Genomic DNA, 17604 nt, shown 5'->3' with positions numbered 1-17604 from the left:
GGGGTGTGGTTGTTGGGCATTTACTTGCTCTTGTTTGCTCCCAGCTATGACATGAGTAGTTGACTCTTCCACATACTTCCTACCATCGACTGTGGGCATTCTCACTAAGAGTTCACCAAACACTAGACCAGGAACTACATTCATATATGAGATTACTGTCACTGTTTTGGAGAGTAATTTCCAACTGAACCAGATTCATGTTTATTAGAAAAGTGTTCTGGCTGGGTTGCTGGCTCTGAGTCCTCAGGGTGCCAAAATTGCTGGCTAATTGTCTTGGAGTAAATGCCAGATCTCCTCTAGAGATTCTTCTGAAAGGCTTCATATATCCTTGAAAAGTCCATGTTTGCACTGAACTCCCAAGAGCTTGCACAGATGGCAGTGATGAAGGGTAGCCAGGCCTTACCTGTGAGAGCAGGACTGACGAGGGACTGAGGACAGAGGCTGCACATGGGGTTGACAGGGTCAGAAGCTGATCCTCGTAGTTGTTGGTTGTATCGAATGCATAAGAACTTCTACATCCCTTCCTTCTCCTCCCTAGTCTGGAGATACTCCACAAGGGCAAGCAGAAGGCATACTTTCCAATTAAACTGGAGGTTTCAACATGATGATGTACATGACTAAATAATTATATTTCCCCGAGGCATCGTTAAAGTTGTCGTCTAAGAGAAAGCAGCATACTTCATCTTTTTCTAGATGTAACAAATTTTGTCTCAGCAGGCAAGCCTCTGGAGGCCAGAGACCAAACCATTCAGCTTTTGATATCTATCAGAGTTGTCACTGTGTATATGAGATAACTCCAGTTATTGGCTTGCTTGGGAACATGGCAGAATTTTACTTTCCAGCCCCTTTCTGGGTAGGTGGAGTCCTGGGAGCAGTCATGGGAATGAGTTTCTCCCTAGGACTGGAGAATCCGGTCACTTGTTTGAGCTCCTTCACAGCATTTTTTTCTCTCTAGCATTCAAATCAGAAGTGCTCGTCATGAGGATTTTTTACAACCTGAATTCCTGTCTAGGTCAGTAAGAACAGAAACACGAGTGTGTGTGTGTGCATATACTCTCTCACACACATACACTCACACACACACACACATAGACACATGTACATACCACACACAAAAACCAAAATACACATTCACATATACACATATACTCACACATATCACACACACACAACATACACACATGTACAATATAATACACAAATGTATAATCCACACACTTGTACAAACAACACACATATACATACACACAATATACACATATCACACACATGTATATACACATGTACACACAATACAAATATGTGCATAAACACATATACACACACAGACATGTGCACACACATACACATACCACACACACACACACACCTTCAGCCTCTACTCATTTAACTTTCAGTGAACCTGTGGCATGTATGAGAAATAAACCTTTCTAACTTTAAGCCAAGAATTTGGAAGTGTTTATTGTTCAAGAATCATGTGGGGTGGAGCAGTCTAGAGACTTGGCCATCATCTCAAGGGCATGTTTCATCTATATTACTTAGTGTAGTCTTTGGAATGTGACCCCAGAAGCAAGGAGCAGAGAGATGGTTTGTGTTCCTTTTGTGTACCTGGCATCTAGCAGAAATACTTGATATTTTATTTACTTTCTTATATCTAAAGTATTTTATTTATTTATTGTTTGGTTGTGGAAGAGAGCAAGAGAGAGCACATTTAGCTACATACACATCGCATGTCATGGCACATATGTAAATAATAGAATATAACTTTTAGAAACCAGTTATCTCCTTCACTGTGAGTTCTGGGGTTTGAACTCAGGTTCTTAGGGTTGTATGGCAAGTTCCCCTACGCACAGAGCCAACACACTGACCTGATATGTGGTATCTCTTAATGAAAATGTGTCTGAGTGCTTGGGTATCTGAAAAGATGGGGAATGTAAACAGGGGTACTGAAATTCAATATTTCTCCATTATATCTAAACATACACTTTCCACTTCACTCACTCTGCCCTGTAAAAGATGGTTTTCAAAACTAGTATCTCACCAAGTGTGTTCTGAGTACTGAAAAGGACTCTGAAGTTGCTGGTAGAAGTAGATAGGGTGAAAAATAGTGTCTGTGGGAGATTGTTTGAGAAAGAGAGAGGAAGAGAAGGAGGGAAGGGGTGAGGAAGGGCTCCTCCCCTTGGCTACAAAATTGGGCAGATCAAAAGAGCATTACAAATTCTGTTGATGTCTCTTGTCTCTGTCTCTCTCTTTCCCTGACACAAATCTTCACTATGTAATTCAGGTTAACCTTGAACTTGCTGTGAAGAATTCATGACTTCCTGCTTCTGCCTTCTGAGTGCTGAGACTAGAAGTGTGTAGCAGCTCACCTCAACACAGGTGATTTTGCTTGGGTGACCAGAGTGCTCATGAGGTCTAGTCTGTAGACGAGTGAAACCCAGTCTTATGGACAGTGATCCTAATATTTGCCACTCATCCAATAGCTTAACCACTAATTCACTTTCTACAATTCAATGTAATTAATACTGTCACTTTACTAGTCTAGCTGACTGGAGACTGTAATGGTCAGTCATACCACAGTGAACGACTCTATGCTTAGCCCAAACACAAAGGTTGCCTTAGTTAACTTTAACAGGCTGAATTCAGTTTCTGCTGCACTTTCTAAAAACTGTATGTAACTTGAAGGAACTCCTGCATTTGAGTCATAGCCTAAAATTGCTTGCTAATTACTTTGCTCAGGCCCTGGCTGTGCAGCCTAAAGTGGCCCAGACAGACCTGAATTTTTCTTCCTTTAGAATTTGTGTGCTCAACTCTGGTACTTTTGTTTACTTGATCACTTGGCTGTGTCCCTGTTTTCTGGGAATCTGGACAGTGCTGAATGCATACCCACTACTCAGTGTGTACTTGGCCAATAGATGAAGCAACGAATGAACGGACGCCCATCGCTCATTTGCTTGAATCCCAGAGCTCATAATTAAATGGAAAGGGAAAAGAAAACTTTGCACTCCTCTCTCTGAAAGCTCCTTTCAACAGATCAGCAATCAGTTCAGCATGTTGGGGCCACACACAGGCGTGGGGCCAGGCCCAGCACTGGAGGTTCCCTCTGAAACCTTCAAGCTCACTATTCCAGTGGCTACCATTCAGCTGTGGGAGGAAGGTGGAGACACCTGGGTTGCATTGTAGGATATGATTGTAGCAGGGGTCATTGTTCCTTCTCCTAGCATGTTCCATCTTTTCAGCTGCTAATCAGTACCCATGAACACAGGGAGTAATTAACTACCAGGTTCTAGAAAGGTGGGGGTGAAGAAGACAAGTCTAAGGAACTGAGTCCCTTTCAAGGTGAACGTGGAATGCCTGTCCTTTCCCCTATAACTTGGTTTTAAAATCAGGAGCCATTGAGTCTCTTAAATGAGCTTTCTGTTGTGTCATAAATATTCAGACCAGGGTTGGTAATTGTTCCCTGTGATTAATTCTGCTTACTGGAGAAAGTTGTGCAAGGCTCTCTCTGCAGGGCATGTCTTTTATGTTTTAATGCTACTCATGTATAATGCAATTTGTCCTGAACTGGAGTTGAGACAGTGGAGTTAGAGTTAAGGATTTTTTTTTCCCTTCTTCTTATGGCAATGTTTGGAAGTATTTAAATTGGATGGTTTGTGCTACCCTGGCCTAAACTAAGATTAAGGTAATTGATGGGACTGCAGGCCAGAAGTTCCTACTGGCCATTTCACTCGCCCTGGTCTGAGGTTAATGGAGAAAAGCTCCCTGTGGAAGGTTAAGGCAGTTCCCTTTGGTTCCATTTTAATGACACTCCCTTGCCAGTGTTTTCTCTTTGAAGAGCAATTTAATAAACAATCACTGGCGTTTCATGTTGAGGGCTAGATTTGTAATGACATTCATCTCCCCGGGAGTGCTTCCTTAGCATGTGACTGGATCAGGGCCACCACAGTGAATACAGCTCAAGTGTGGGTGGCTCCCAATGCATCATGGGTCTCCCCCTGCATGGACAAAACTGGCTGGGGGTGTAAGTGGGGGTTGGGGCCAATTCTGAGCTCTGTTCACATGCCTCTGATTTATAAAACTATCCGAGGGAGTTGAATCTGAGCCTACAACTAGTCCCATGACCATTGAAAGAACAGCCTGACAACAGGGGACACACTGAGGGATGTTTTGAGGCCAGGGGGAAACTGAGAGCCCAGAGACCTCACTATTGACAGGGTCAGTGGAAGCTCCTCAGCAATGCTTACAAATCACTCGTGTGAGGAAGGTGTTGTTCTGGATGCTATGTAAAAGTCAGCCCAAGCAAGGGGTCAGGCCCTGTGCATCTATTACTGATTAAAATCACATGTAAACTTAAACAAACAGCCAATTAGTGTGGGCCTCAGACTCCAGCTAAGGTGTTACCATGGGCTTAAGTAGGGCTGGGGCCCCGCAGCATACTCAGAAATAAGGGGTTTGATGTCTTTTCTGTTTCTATAGCCTGTGCTGTCATGAACCACAACAATGTTCTAGAAAGATCTCATAGGCCAGGAAGAGTGTTCTAGAAAGATCTTGTGGGCTAGGAACAGTGTTCAAAGAGGATGGCTATATGACAGAGACTTGAGATGGGAAGGATGGCTATTCTCCCTCTCAGTGAGTAGTACCACCCTAGGTGTGGCTGTAGGGATGGTACTCATATAGCTTGTCCCAAAGACCACTACAGTGGCAATTTCTGCAGGACAGTGTGGGTTGGCAACATTTCACATGTGACAAGACATTTTCCCATTCTTTTCTCTTGAGGTAGGCCAAACTTGGAATGAAATCAGTAGCCTGACATCACTCTTTCAGACTCTGGAGGAGAACAGGGAGTATGACTTCACAGGAGAGAAAGCTGTCTGTGATATCAGGATAGGGCTGGTGACAGGGCTTCCATTCATATGTCAGTGTTCATTTCCGTGGTGTGGATATGCTAAAACTTTCTACAACCAGCTCAGTTTTCTTTCAAAATACCCACAGGGATGAGGGAGTTGCCCAGTGGTGTAGTGCTTGCCTGTATACAAGAAGCCCTGGGTTCTATTCCAGTATCACAAAACAAAACATACTGTCCCAATAGAAGATTAGCCAACAGTGCCCTCATCATAAGTAAGAACAAAAAAACGTATACTTAGACAGAGTGGTTGGAAAATAAATGAAGTTAGTTACAGTACTAGGTAGTTTAACTGTGGACAGGAAGACAAATTTGGTCTGTTTTTGTTAGATTAGAGCCGGGGCTGTGGAATGCTGCACATTGTCTAGAAGCCCAACTTTATGTTTTCAGATGAGACATTAGTTGAGAGATAAAACAAACAAGTTTTAGCACTTAACTGTGCCCAATTCTACAATTTCCCTCATCACCAGTATTTTAGCTAAGAAGATACCTTGAGTTTGTTATCTGAGACCCCAGTCCACTGAGAAGACTGATTTTTCCTCTCTGCTTGTGGGACCAAGAATTTGTTCTAATTCTGTGGACATTTCTGTAGTAGTATTGTGCTAAGTTATGAGCCACCTGTGATAAACATACACTGGAGAAGAGGGAGATTTATTAGAATCTCAAAGGGGTGGATTTCTAGGACCATGACATGCCAGTGGGCCCGGTATATTACCATTGTTCTGAGGTGGTTCTGGGACCATTTTTCCAGGTTCCATTCCTTTCCTAGCTGTCTAACTTAACCCACTTACTGGACCATCTGGTTTTCTGGGAAGTGACTACCTAGGTCTTAACCTGGATGTGATGGGGGCAGTTATTTCAAAGGTTAAATGAATATAATATTCACAAAGCACAGACATTTAATAATCCACAAATAAATGCTTCTTTTTCCTTCTTACTCCAGAACCTTAACCCTTCCTCTCATTCTTACACATTCTGTACTAGGCCTCAGTGTGCTGTCCGATTTACTTGGTTTGCTAACAAAAAGATCAGCACCAAGCCCCGTGCTCTCCACAGAATACAGTTGCCAAGTGTTTGCTGAGACATCTAACATACTTCTTCCAAGAGAGTGAATTCCTTATTTCAGGTTAGGCTGAGAAAGTTAATGGAGGAAAGGTCAAAATTTATCTGAGCCCTGAACAATAACAATATTTTAAAATATAAACATAAAATACAAAATTTTAGGGGTCATCAAAGTATTTCTTCGGTCCTCTCCCCCTAGGCATAGTAGAGACAATTTGGGTTAAATCAAAATTGCTGCTGAGTTCTGAATCTGCAGAAACACTTGAGCCCAGGATGCTGGGGTCCCCATGTTACGCTGTCCCTGGGTACTGCTTGTAGAGTGAAATAGACTGTTCCAAAGGGGGGGAGGCATATGCCAGCACAGCCTTAGCCCAGGTGGAACCTCAGCCTCCAGGGCCGTTTTCTTCCTAATTACACAACACAAGGGAAAGAACAGTAAATTGAAAGACAATTCATGCCCCCCTATCCCACCCAACCTCCCCAAGGAGGACAGGATGGTTTTATGTCATTAAATGCATCAACTGAGAGAACATTTATTTCTAGGCTTCTTTGTGGGGTGACAGCTCTGTCCACAAGCCGGCCCTGACTCCTGGCAGGCTTCTTCCGGTGCCTCCCAGGCAGATGGAGGCCACCACACTCATTAGGTCATGTTTACTGAAGGTGCTTGTTTTCTGTCTCTGGACATGGGATGGGACAAAGCATGTTGTAACTGACCACCAATGGAGCCAGCTCTGTTCACGGATTATGGTTACCTTGGCAACCAGCCTTGCTGAGCTCACCCCAGCAAACATAGAATGAATGGCTAGGTCAACAGCTCAGATAAAAAGAGGGTTATGCAACTATTTGCAGATCCCTTGGCAGAGGTCTCCCTCCCCCAACATTCCCCAAATATCCTCATATTCAAAACTTCCAAATGAAGATTATTTTTTTCATATGAAAAAAAAAAGTGGTCACTTTGGAAATATAAAGTCTAGAAGATCTGAACTAGGTGTTTGATACTTTGGTTTCAGGAACAACCGAAAAGCATGTTTAATGATGAATCTTCTCTAGACAGGAAGCAAGAGTGGCCACTCATATATTTCTAATGATCAGGATGGCGTTCTCTACTTCTTACATGAATAATTTCATCTGCTTAGATGCAAAACTTTAGTCATTAAATGATTTTATTCTTGTCTTGGCTAAATAGAGTCTCTAAGATGAAGAATTTTAAGATGCAGAAATAAAGCCTTTGGAAACAAAACAAAACCAAAAAACAACTTGAGACAGGACGGAGCCTCTCTTTGTGGAAAAAATAAATTAGCCAGAAGGACAATTTATTTAAGACAGTGAGCACAAAGGAGCCAGGACTGCATCTCCTGTTCCCTGAGCCACTTAATTTCGTGCAGACAATTAACTGGTAACAGGATCTGGGTTTCTAGAGTAGTTTGTGTGTATTTCTGATCATGACGGGAAGAAAGCTACTGCCTTGCTCACAGAGCCAGAGTTGATGAGATCAGTACCTGAGTGGAGGGACGGTCATTATTCCTGATCAGTGAGTTCCTCAGATTTTCTGAGCCTGACTCCTGGAACATTGCATCTCCCTCACACATATTCTGTTCTTCCCTCTGCGGGTGAGAATGGGCCTCTTACTCTGGGTCAAGCAGCTGTAAGATCAGGTTGATCTCTTTTTGTAGGTTTTGTTTTACTCTATTGTTCTGGTTTTGTTTGCTCAGGCTTGTAGACCAGGCTGGCCTTGACCTTGAAGTCCTCTTGCTTTGTTTCCCAAGTGTGGGGATTTCAGGTGCTTCCTACTTCAGAAACTCGTCCTTCCCAGTCATTCTTCCTGTCTTAGGGCACCATCCTCTTCCCTTTCCTCCCAGTCTGATGGCTCAGGCCCATGTTTCTTTAAATGCTAACTGGACCACTTTTATATCAGTTTGTTCTTAAATGGCCATCAAAGAGGACCAAATAGACCTTGAAGATTCTCTTATGCTTACATTTTAAACAGTTATTGCTGTTCACGACCCAGAAAAGTTTTCTTCCATTGCATTACTGTTGAGGGTAATTTAGTGACCAAATAACTTCAGGATGGCATTCTCTACTTCCTACATATATCCTAGATACACTCTGTTCTTTTCTAGAGAATTCTGGAGGAAAGAAAAACAATAATGAACACAAGTACAAAAGAATACATAATTTTACAGAAGCAAATATTTCAGAGAGTGTTTACTCCTGTATTTAATGTCTTATTTCATGATCATGTAGAGGACCATCGAGTTGCAAAGAGATATATAAGGAATTCTGGTGCCACTTCTCTGCTTGTCCAGAAAGCATCTTGCCTAACAATAGTACACTATCAGAATGGTTTTAGCCCCTGAGAAGTAGAGGCAGGGGGATCAGGATCTTAAGGCCAACTTATGCTACACAGGAAGTTGGAGGCCCGCCTTGACTACACAAGACCCCTTTTCAATTAAAAACAAAACAAACAATTTTCTTTAAAACAACCTCAACTCAGAAGCAGATAATGATATAATACATAGTTCATTCAGACTTCATGTGCATGTGTGTGTAACTGTTATCCTACAATGTGCAAATGTGTGGCAGCACACAGGGCTCTCTGTACTATGTTCATATAATAAGAACCCCCTGTCTCTAACCTTGGCACTTACTGGCTGTCCATGTCTGTAATTGTATTATCTCACTGGTACACAGTTGATAATACACAGCCTGTTCTCTTAGGTCACCTCATCTTCTCACTCTGTATAATTTCCTTCCAATTGATTGTATCTGTTCCTTTCTATTGCTGATCAGAATTCTGTGGAATCAAGACATCATAGTTCATCCAACAAATCATCCACAAAAGGCACCCAAGTAGTTACCAACCTCAAAAGCTTATAAGTGAAATTTGCACAAACTCCTGCTTGAAAATAAGTTGTTATTTTTCTGGATAAATGACCCCATTGCACCTATGAGGTTGTACAATAGCCCATCCTTTTGTAACATTTCATACTTTATACTTAAGCCCTGGATGTGTTTTAAAGTTTGAGGACTATTGTTGTTCTTCATTGGGAATATTATAATATAAGGGTCATTTTATTCTTTCACAGAGGCCCAACACTATGTTTAACACTTTTTTTTTTTTTCAAAAGGAGAGTATCTTTCTTCTCTTAAACTAGTTTGCTCTTTGCAAAAAGCTCACCGAGCATACTTGGGTAGCCAATTCACTTCTCCTTTTAGAAGTATTAGGTTTTTGTTTTTGTATTTTTTTTTTTAAGTTTTTAGATACAGGATCTCATGTAGGTCAATCTGACTTTGAGCCTTCTGTGTAGTTGAAATGACTTTGGACATCTAATCTCTCTGGCCACCTCCTAGGCCTGGTGCTTCCATGTGTATTCCTGGCCCCTCCTTCATTTCTGTTGAAGTTTTTTTTTTCTTTTTCTTTTTCTTTCTTTCTTTCTTTCTTTTTTTTGTGCAGGGTATATACACTTAGGATTGCTATTTTTTTCTGAATTCTTTTATCATTATATGTTGTCTTCAGTAATATTCTTTGCTCTGAAATCTACTTTATCTGATGGCAATGATGCTACTCTGGTGTAAAATCAACATAGAGGTGACACATCCTTATTTATCCTTTTACTGTCTATTCACCTGTGTAGCTCCAGTTGAAGTGCACTGTTTTTTACAGAGCATGTAGTTGTTCTTATTTTATCTTTTCAGAACTAGTAATCAGACTCAAGGCCTTGTACACAATAGACAAATGCTCTACTGGAATTATAGTTTTGATAAATTGATATATGTATATATAACTATCTATATAGTTATACCTTTCCAGTGATGCTTCCTGTTTCTGTCTTCATCTTCCTCCCTCTTCCTCCCCTTTCTAGAGTCTTACTTAGAGCTCAAGCTAGTCTTGAACTCACAATCTTTATCCCTTAGTCTCCTGAGTTGCTGAGACTGTGTGTTCCACCATACCTGCACTACCGTTTAGTTGGTGTATTTTGAAGATTTACAGGAGAGCAATTATTGGTACATTAGAACTTAGATCTGCCATTTTGTTTCTTTATACCCCATTTTAAATTTTTTCTACTTTATCACCCCCTTCCTTTTTTATTTTTAATTTTCTGTGGACCACTTGAACAGGTTTTGAGTTTTCCTTTGGTTTATTCGCCTTTTGATTATTTCAGGTGTCTCCCTACCTGGAGAACTTGCTTCCATTTAGACACCTCCACTCTCCCGAATTAAAATTAATTACCTGTATTTTCTTTCTATCCATTGTGTCCCACATAAACTGCTAGTTCATGTCTCCTTTGAACCAAAAGAAATGTGAGAACGGTCTAACCCTGTCCAATGTTTCCCATTCTCTGCCTTCCAAGGGTCCATCCTTCTGTTGTCATTTTGCCTTCATTCAGAATGATCTTAGTCATTCTTCAATACTCAGCCTCTTTGTGGAATGGAAGTGCTATCAGTTTTCCCTAATTTGAGAGTATCTTCATTTCTTCTAATTCTGTCAGGGACTTTGCCTGGGTACCCACTGGCATTCGGCAGTTTGTATGCTTTAATACTGTCTTCTGAATTCTGTAGTTTCAAAAATAAATCTGTTTTCACTTAAATTGTGGTGTTTCCTCCGCTACAGATAAGGCATTATTATTTCTTACTGTGAAGAGTGTTTTCTTTATATTTTCTTTTCAAATCGTCATCATGATGTGTTTTGGTGAAATATTTTTGAGATTAGTGCTGCTTGGATTTTTTTTCCAAATTCTTTTATTTGTCCTTTTAAGTCTTTCATTAAATTTGGAAAATTTTGTCATTTCTTATACACAGATATATCTTGATCATATTTTCAAGTCAATATGTAACTTTTAATTTATACTAGATACTTTGTATTTGTGAAGATGACAGCTGGTTAGTAGCTACAACAAGGAATAAATGCTGAACTTAGACTGTGGGGGGCAGGAAAAGCTGTCTTTTAGGTGTTCCTTCTGAGTACAGACTTCAAGAGAGATTAGGACAATGACTGGAAAGAATATTGTGAGACAGAGATGGGAGTAGGAAGGGGAACAAGATTAAAATTTTCTGAGTACATACTATGTGCTAGGCACTTTATACTATAAACTTACTTAGTACTCATAACAACGTTTTGGATCTGCCATTTTCTCAACAGCCTATTGTACAGATACAGAGAGATCCTGAGGTCAGTGCCTTTGACAAGTGCCTCGTAGGGACAGAAGTGAAAAAGAGGTCTGTGTACCACAGCTGACAGTAGTTTCTGCATAGCCTAAGAGCTAAGAAGAAAATAGGATTTTAGCCATTGCTGTTACTTCTAAGTCTATGAACCCATTTAGGGGGATCCTCAATTAAATTTTCACTTTTTTTTTTCAAAACAAAGCAACAAAACACATGCAGGTTGGAAATTTGAGACTCATTGTCCTGAGAGCACAACCACTTGGCAGCCTGCCATCCATAAATCCCCGAAAGGCACATTCAGGGTAATTACAACAAATAAAGGCTAATGGGAGAACCACATCTGTCTTGTTGATTTGGCTTAGAGAAGAATTCTAGATTAGAAGATTTTAGTCAAATTATTTGACCAGGTTTAGCTATCCCTAACCTCAATCCACAGCAACCTTCGAGGAACCCATTGTCTAATGGGGAGATTCTTGACCTCATGGATGCAGGGAGGGGGCCATACTCAGTGCACAGTCAGACATATAACGGTTCTCACCCTGTTTCTGATCCTGCTGGCCACTTTACAAAGACCATTCTTCTCCCCCCCAACCTACAAAGGCCACAAAATGTGCCTAGGAAGAGGAATGTCATAAATAAATCCTTATCTTTGCTGACTCTTAAGGGACCAAAGTCTTTTCCAAATAATTGGACAAAAGTCCATTAGAGGGGGGGAGGGAGGGAGGGAGGGAGGGAGGAAGGGAGGGAGGGAGGAAGGGAGAGAGAGAGAGAGAGAGAGAGAGCCTGGAATTCGGGTGCTAATGGGGTAAACTTTCCCAGTGGCCAAGCCTCCATTTAGTTTTGAGGATGTGGTCTAACAGAACTTTCACTTGGTACACAAATAGCCTATTAATATTTAAAAAAACATTAACTGATTAATTTATTTATTCTTGTATGTGTACATGGTGCATGTGTATGTGTGTGTTCCAGAGACTAAACTCAGGTCACCAGGCTTGTGTTGTAAAAGCACTTTACCTAGTGAGACATTTCATTAGCCTCTACTACAAACTTATTTTAAAATATTTTATCAGTATTAATCTTAGATGCTATTATTAAATTGTGTGTTTATGGGCATGTCTCTCTGGGGGGAGGGCTGTGCATGTATGTGAGTGTAGTACCTGTGGAGGTCAGAAGAGGGTATTGAATCCCTTGAGGTGGAATTCTGAGCAGTTGTAAGCTGTCCAATATGAGCGCTGGGACTCTAAATCAGGTCCATCTCTTCAGCCCCTATTTATTACTAATTTCCAAACTCTAAGAAGTATTCAACCCAAAGATGCTCCAACATATAACAAGGACACATGCTCCACTATGTTCATCGGAGCCTTATTTATAATAGACAGAAGGTGGGAAGAATCCAGATATCCTTCAATAGAGGAATGGATACAGAAATTGTGGTACATTTACACAATGGAGTACTACTCAGCTATTAAAAACAATGACTTTATGAAATTCCTAGGCAAATGGACAGAACTAGAAACTATCATCCTGAGTGAGGTAACCCAATAACAAAAGAACACACATAGCATGCACTCACTGATAAGCAGAAACTAGCCTTCAAAAGCTCTGAATACCTAAGAAATAGTTCACAGACCTTATGAAACTCAAAAAGAAAGAAGGCCAGAATGCGGATGCTTCAGTCAGTCCTTCTTAGAAGGGAGAACAAAACACTCATAGGAGGAAATACAAGGTCAAATAGAGGAGCAGGGATTGAAGAAAAGATAATTTAGAGACTCCCTCACCTGGGGATCCACCCCATATGCAGCCATCAAACCCAAGCACTATTGCTGATGCCAAGAAGTGCTTACTGGCAGGAAGGAACCAGATATGGATGCCTCATCAGAGGCTCTGCAAGAGTCATACAGATACAGTTGAGGATGCTTGCAGCTAACCATTGAACTGAACACAAGAACTCCAATGAAAGAGCTAGAGAAAGGACTGAAGGAGCTGAAAAGGTCTGCAACCCCATGGGAAGAACAACATCAACCAACCAAACCCTCCAGAACGTCCAGGGACTAAAATACCAACCATTGAGCACAAATGGGGAGACCAATGGCTCTAGGTGCATTTGTAGCAGAAGATAGCATTGTCTGGTATCAATGGGAAAAGAGGCCTTTGATCCAGTGAAGGCACATTTTCCCAGTGTAGGGGAATGCCAAGGCACTGAAATGGAGGGAGTGATTGGGAGAGGGAGCACTTTCATGGAAGTAAGTGGAGGAGGAGGAGGAATAGGAGTGGGGGGAAAAGGGGATAACATTTGAAATATAAATACAGAGAATATACAATAAAATAATTTTTTTAAAAAAGGAGATAAAACAAATAATCTCAAAAAAAAGCATTTAAAACCTATTTTTATAGAGTTATCCTAACTGTGTAACTTTTAGGTTTCTGTGACAAAGATGATGCTACATACTCACCAAATGTTGCTTAATACTCCTCTTAGTGTTGTCAAATGCCCCTCTAAATTTGTTTGTTTGAACACTTGGTTCCCAGGTGGTGATGCTGTTTAGAAAGTGTTTGGGATCTTTAGGAGGTGGAGCCTTGCTGGAAGAAATACATTTGTGGTGTGGGCTTTGAGGGTTTAAAGCTCAGCCTTCTTCTGGTATTCCTTTCTGCTTTGTGAATGTGAATGAAATGTGACCATTCTATTCCCCCAGTCCCTGAGGCCAGCCTTACACTTGTGTCTCCACACCTCTTCTGAAGGGATGGACTATAAACCCAAATACACCCTTTTTATTTTTTTCAGGTTATTCTGTCTGAGAAACAGAGAGATATCTAATACACTGAGCAGGTAGGATACTTGTATTTCCTGATCCCCCTTCCTTCAGATCAGAACTGTGACTGCAGCTCACCAGTGGGATAGTGGGTTCCAAATCTGGTCTTCAGACTTGCTGCATCAGAGCACACATCCTGCTTTCTCCCTGATTCAGCAGCCACAAAGCTCATCTCATCAAAAGATGGAGACATCCTGGTATTTCCAGGTAGAGGAGAGAAAACCTGCGTGCAAGGTGGCCTTGCACAAGCCTTTTTTGTGCTAGGCGACTGGAATTTCTGTATGCTTTGATCAATATGTTATCCTTAACAGGAGTTGTCTGGCCGCTCCTTTCACATCCTCATTTTCCATTCCTCAATTTACATACAGAATCTCAGCTTTTTATTGAAGGATTAAGTGTCCTCACTCTGGCTGTCCATCTGATGTCTGTCTCATCTCTACCGATCCTGTCAAGGGGGTTTGATTTCCTTTGATAAGCACCATTTGGAGCAACACTGACTTAGACACACACATTCTTTTTGTATTGAGTTTTGTGTTCAATGGTGTCTGCAGTACATTTGGACCATTAAGTCAGGCTGCTAGCCAACATTTCCTAGGCCCTCAACTGGCCAAATTTGAGCCAGCCCACACACAAAAAGCCACAAGAGCTTATTGTAACTAAGCACACAGAATTCAGGAATTAAGATGACTGTGTTTGGGCTAGTACTTTCTATCAGTGCCCCTACACTTTCCAAACATTCCAGTGCCTGTTTTTACCCCCCCCCCCAATGTCTAACTTTGATACTCTGAGATTTTCTCTAAAAACACAATCTCTTGCCTTGCCTCTTTCTCCTCTTCCCATTCTTAATTTTGGCCCTACACTTCAACTACCAGAAGAGCAGCTTCTTATTGAAGGCTTAACCACTCTCCGTCTAGTCATCCATTTCATGTCTGACAAATCCCCATCAAGTCCGTGGTACCTGTGATAAAATTCTGTGTGCTGGACTGTTTCCTGCTACGTGTTAGAGGACTGGAAGGCTTTTGGTCTGTTCTCACTCTAACATATGGCAATTGTTAGCAAAGAGAAAATAGAGAAAACTGAAGATTCTCAAATAAGAAAAGGCAATATTATGATAAATACTAAACGTTTTAAAATTTGTAAAAAATGAAAAATAAAAATAGGTTAAAAGTCAATCAATAAATATCTCTATATTTCCATCAGGGTTTTATGGAAAAATTCCAGAACTTTTCAAAGACTAGATAACTGATTATCTATGTTTAACAAATTGATCTAGAGTTGCTTCAAAGCTTTTTCTTTAAGTCTTTTTCTATATTAATTTATTCATTCTTTTCTTTGTGAGGGGAGCAGTGGAGGCCTGAACACAACTCATGGGATGATTCTCTTCTTTCACCGTGTGGGTCCCAAAGACTGAACTGAGATCATCAGAGCGAAGGTAAGGGCTTTCATGGATGAGACATCTCACTAGCCAGCATTTTAAAATATTAAAAAATTAGAAGTAGATTTAAACTTATATTATGAGATCACATAAAATTTGATCCAAATTATAAATACTAGTAATAGATATAAAAATACATATCAGCTATGACTGGGTATTTTAAATTTTTGCATGAATACTAGCCAATAAGAGCAATGATGAATTAAAATAATACATGATGATTAAATGTATTTCATCTCTGCAATGTACACAAATTTAGCATCAGGAAAATTTAATATTGTAAGTCTTGAGATTAGTGATAAAAACACATCATATACTTAAACCAATTTTTATAACATATAATCAAAAATTTAAAGAATAATAAGTTTATGAAATCAGTTATAAAAGGCCACTGTCTTACCCTGATTTAAAATACCTGTTATACATTTACAACAGATAATATACTTAATTAAAAAAATTAAAATTATTTTTACTGGGTTGAGGGTATGGGTCTGTGGTATACTGTAGTATAAGCAAGTCCTTGGGTGTGAACCTTATCATTGCAAAAGCAAAAACATAGTTCCTGCTCAAGTCAAGAAAAACCCTAGAATATTTGCCATCAGTTATTTTTATTCTACATTTTTTGGGTGCAATGTTAACCAATAAAATCTCTCTTTCTCTTTCTCTCTATAGAGACAATTTCTACAGATCAGCAAGAAAAGTACCAAATACTTACAAAAGGAACACAGGTGAGAAAGGTAAGATTACTAGAGGAAGCCAGTGGGAAGACAAGGTGGCCTGCTTAAGGATGCACCATTGGTATGTCTAGCAGAGTTAGCTAATGGCAAGGTGGCCCCTTTTTCAAAACTGAAGGAAAATGTGAGAGGATGAAGAAGTTGCTTCTTAGAACCCTTGGAACCACCAATTAAGATGCAACCCATGCATCTTAGGTCTACTCTTCTGATTTCATCCTACAAAAAGCATGAAACTGCAGAAGAAATTGTGAACAAGAAGACTTCTGTAGCAACAACAAAATTGGTCATTAACTAGGGTCTACTGTAGTGATGCAATGATGCATAAAGATTGTACTGAAGACCATGGAGTACAAATTTAAGAACACTAGTTAGAAATCATTTCTTAAAGTAAGATACATGCCTACACAATTCTACACAGGTATTGCTGTGGTCTGACATTTGTGTCTACCTTGAATTTACCTTGAAACCTAGTCACCAAGATAACAGTTTTAGAATTTTGGGAAGGAATCCTAAATGAGGCTTCTACAAGGGAGTTTGTTCATTTCTTCTGCTGTATGAGGAACCAGGAGGACCAGGCCCTCTCCAGACACCAGAGTTCCTGACCTTCAAGTTAGGTTTCCCAGTCTCCAGAACTTTGAACAATGGAGTTCAAAAGAGACTAAGATATCTAGACAAACACATAAGTGATTAGACAAAGGTCAGGAGCTTCAGTTGTGTGGTAGAAAAGCTAGAAAGGGTTGGGCAACCACAGCAACATTATCAGTGTTCCTTGTTCTTCTTTTGGAAAACATGTAAACATCTAATCAAATGCCACATTTTGTAGTTATTTGGTTTAGGACTGAGACAAGAGACTGGAGTGCATATTTTACATATCAAAGCAGACCTGGCCTCTAGGTTCTAGACCTATGCCTTCAGTTCCTACCTGGCATACCTTGTTCCCAACCCTGAACTTTCCAGGCCAGGGGCTAAGCTACCCTTCCCCAGAGGCTCTTCACCATAGACTATAAACACTTTGGTCTCCTCCTCTTTCTTTATCTCTTCTCTCTCCTGCATGCACCCTTTCTTCCCCTTACCTCTACATCTCTCTCTCCCCCAACCCCCAGTCTACAATCACCCCTGTCCTCTCTCCCCAGCTACAATCCTTAGGGCCAGTGAACTCCACTGAGACAGAGTCCCAATAAAATTGCCTTTCATACAATCTACTCTGGTTTGAACTGGCTCACTTTACAGTTGGAGAAATAACCTATCAGCAGTTAGTGAAGGGCTGTGTGCATCTAGGTCTGTGTGTGTGAGTATAGGTGTTGGCATTAGGATAGCCCCCTCCCCCAGCAATGGCTCCACCCACAGGTGACAGGAACCTAGCACATCAATTGCCATGGAAACAGCCAAAGCATTCCCAGAAGACATCAGTTCTAAATCCCATCTCCACCTGGGAGCAAGTGACGTCACTACCCCTACAAAAGACCAAAACCCTTCCTCCTCTCTCTCTTTCCTCTT

The sequence above is a fragment of the Micromys minutus genome (assembly GCF_963924665.1).
Source record: "Micromys minutus genome assembly, chromosome: 5".
In the NCBI taxonomy this organism is placed as follows: domain Eukaryota; kingdom Metazoa; phylum Chordata; class Mammalia; order Rodentia; family Muridae; genus Micromys; species Micromys minutus.
The sequence above is the reverse complement of the archived record's forward strand: the minus strand, read 5'-3'. Positions refer to the sequence as shown.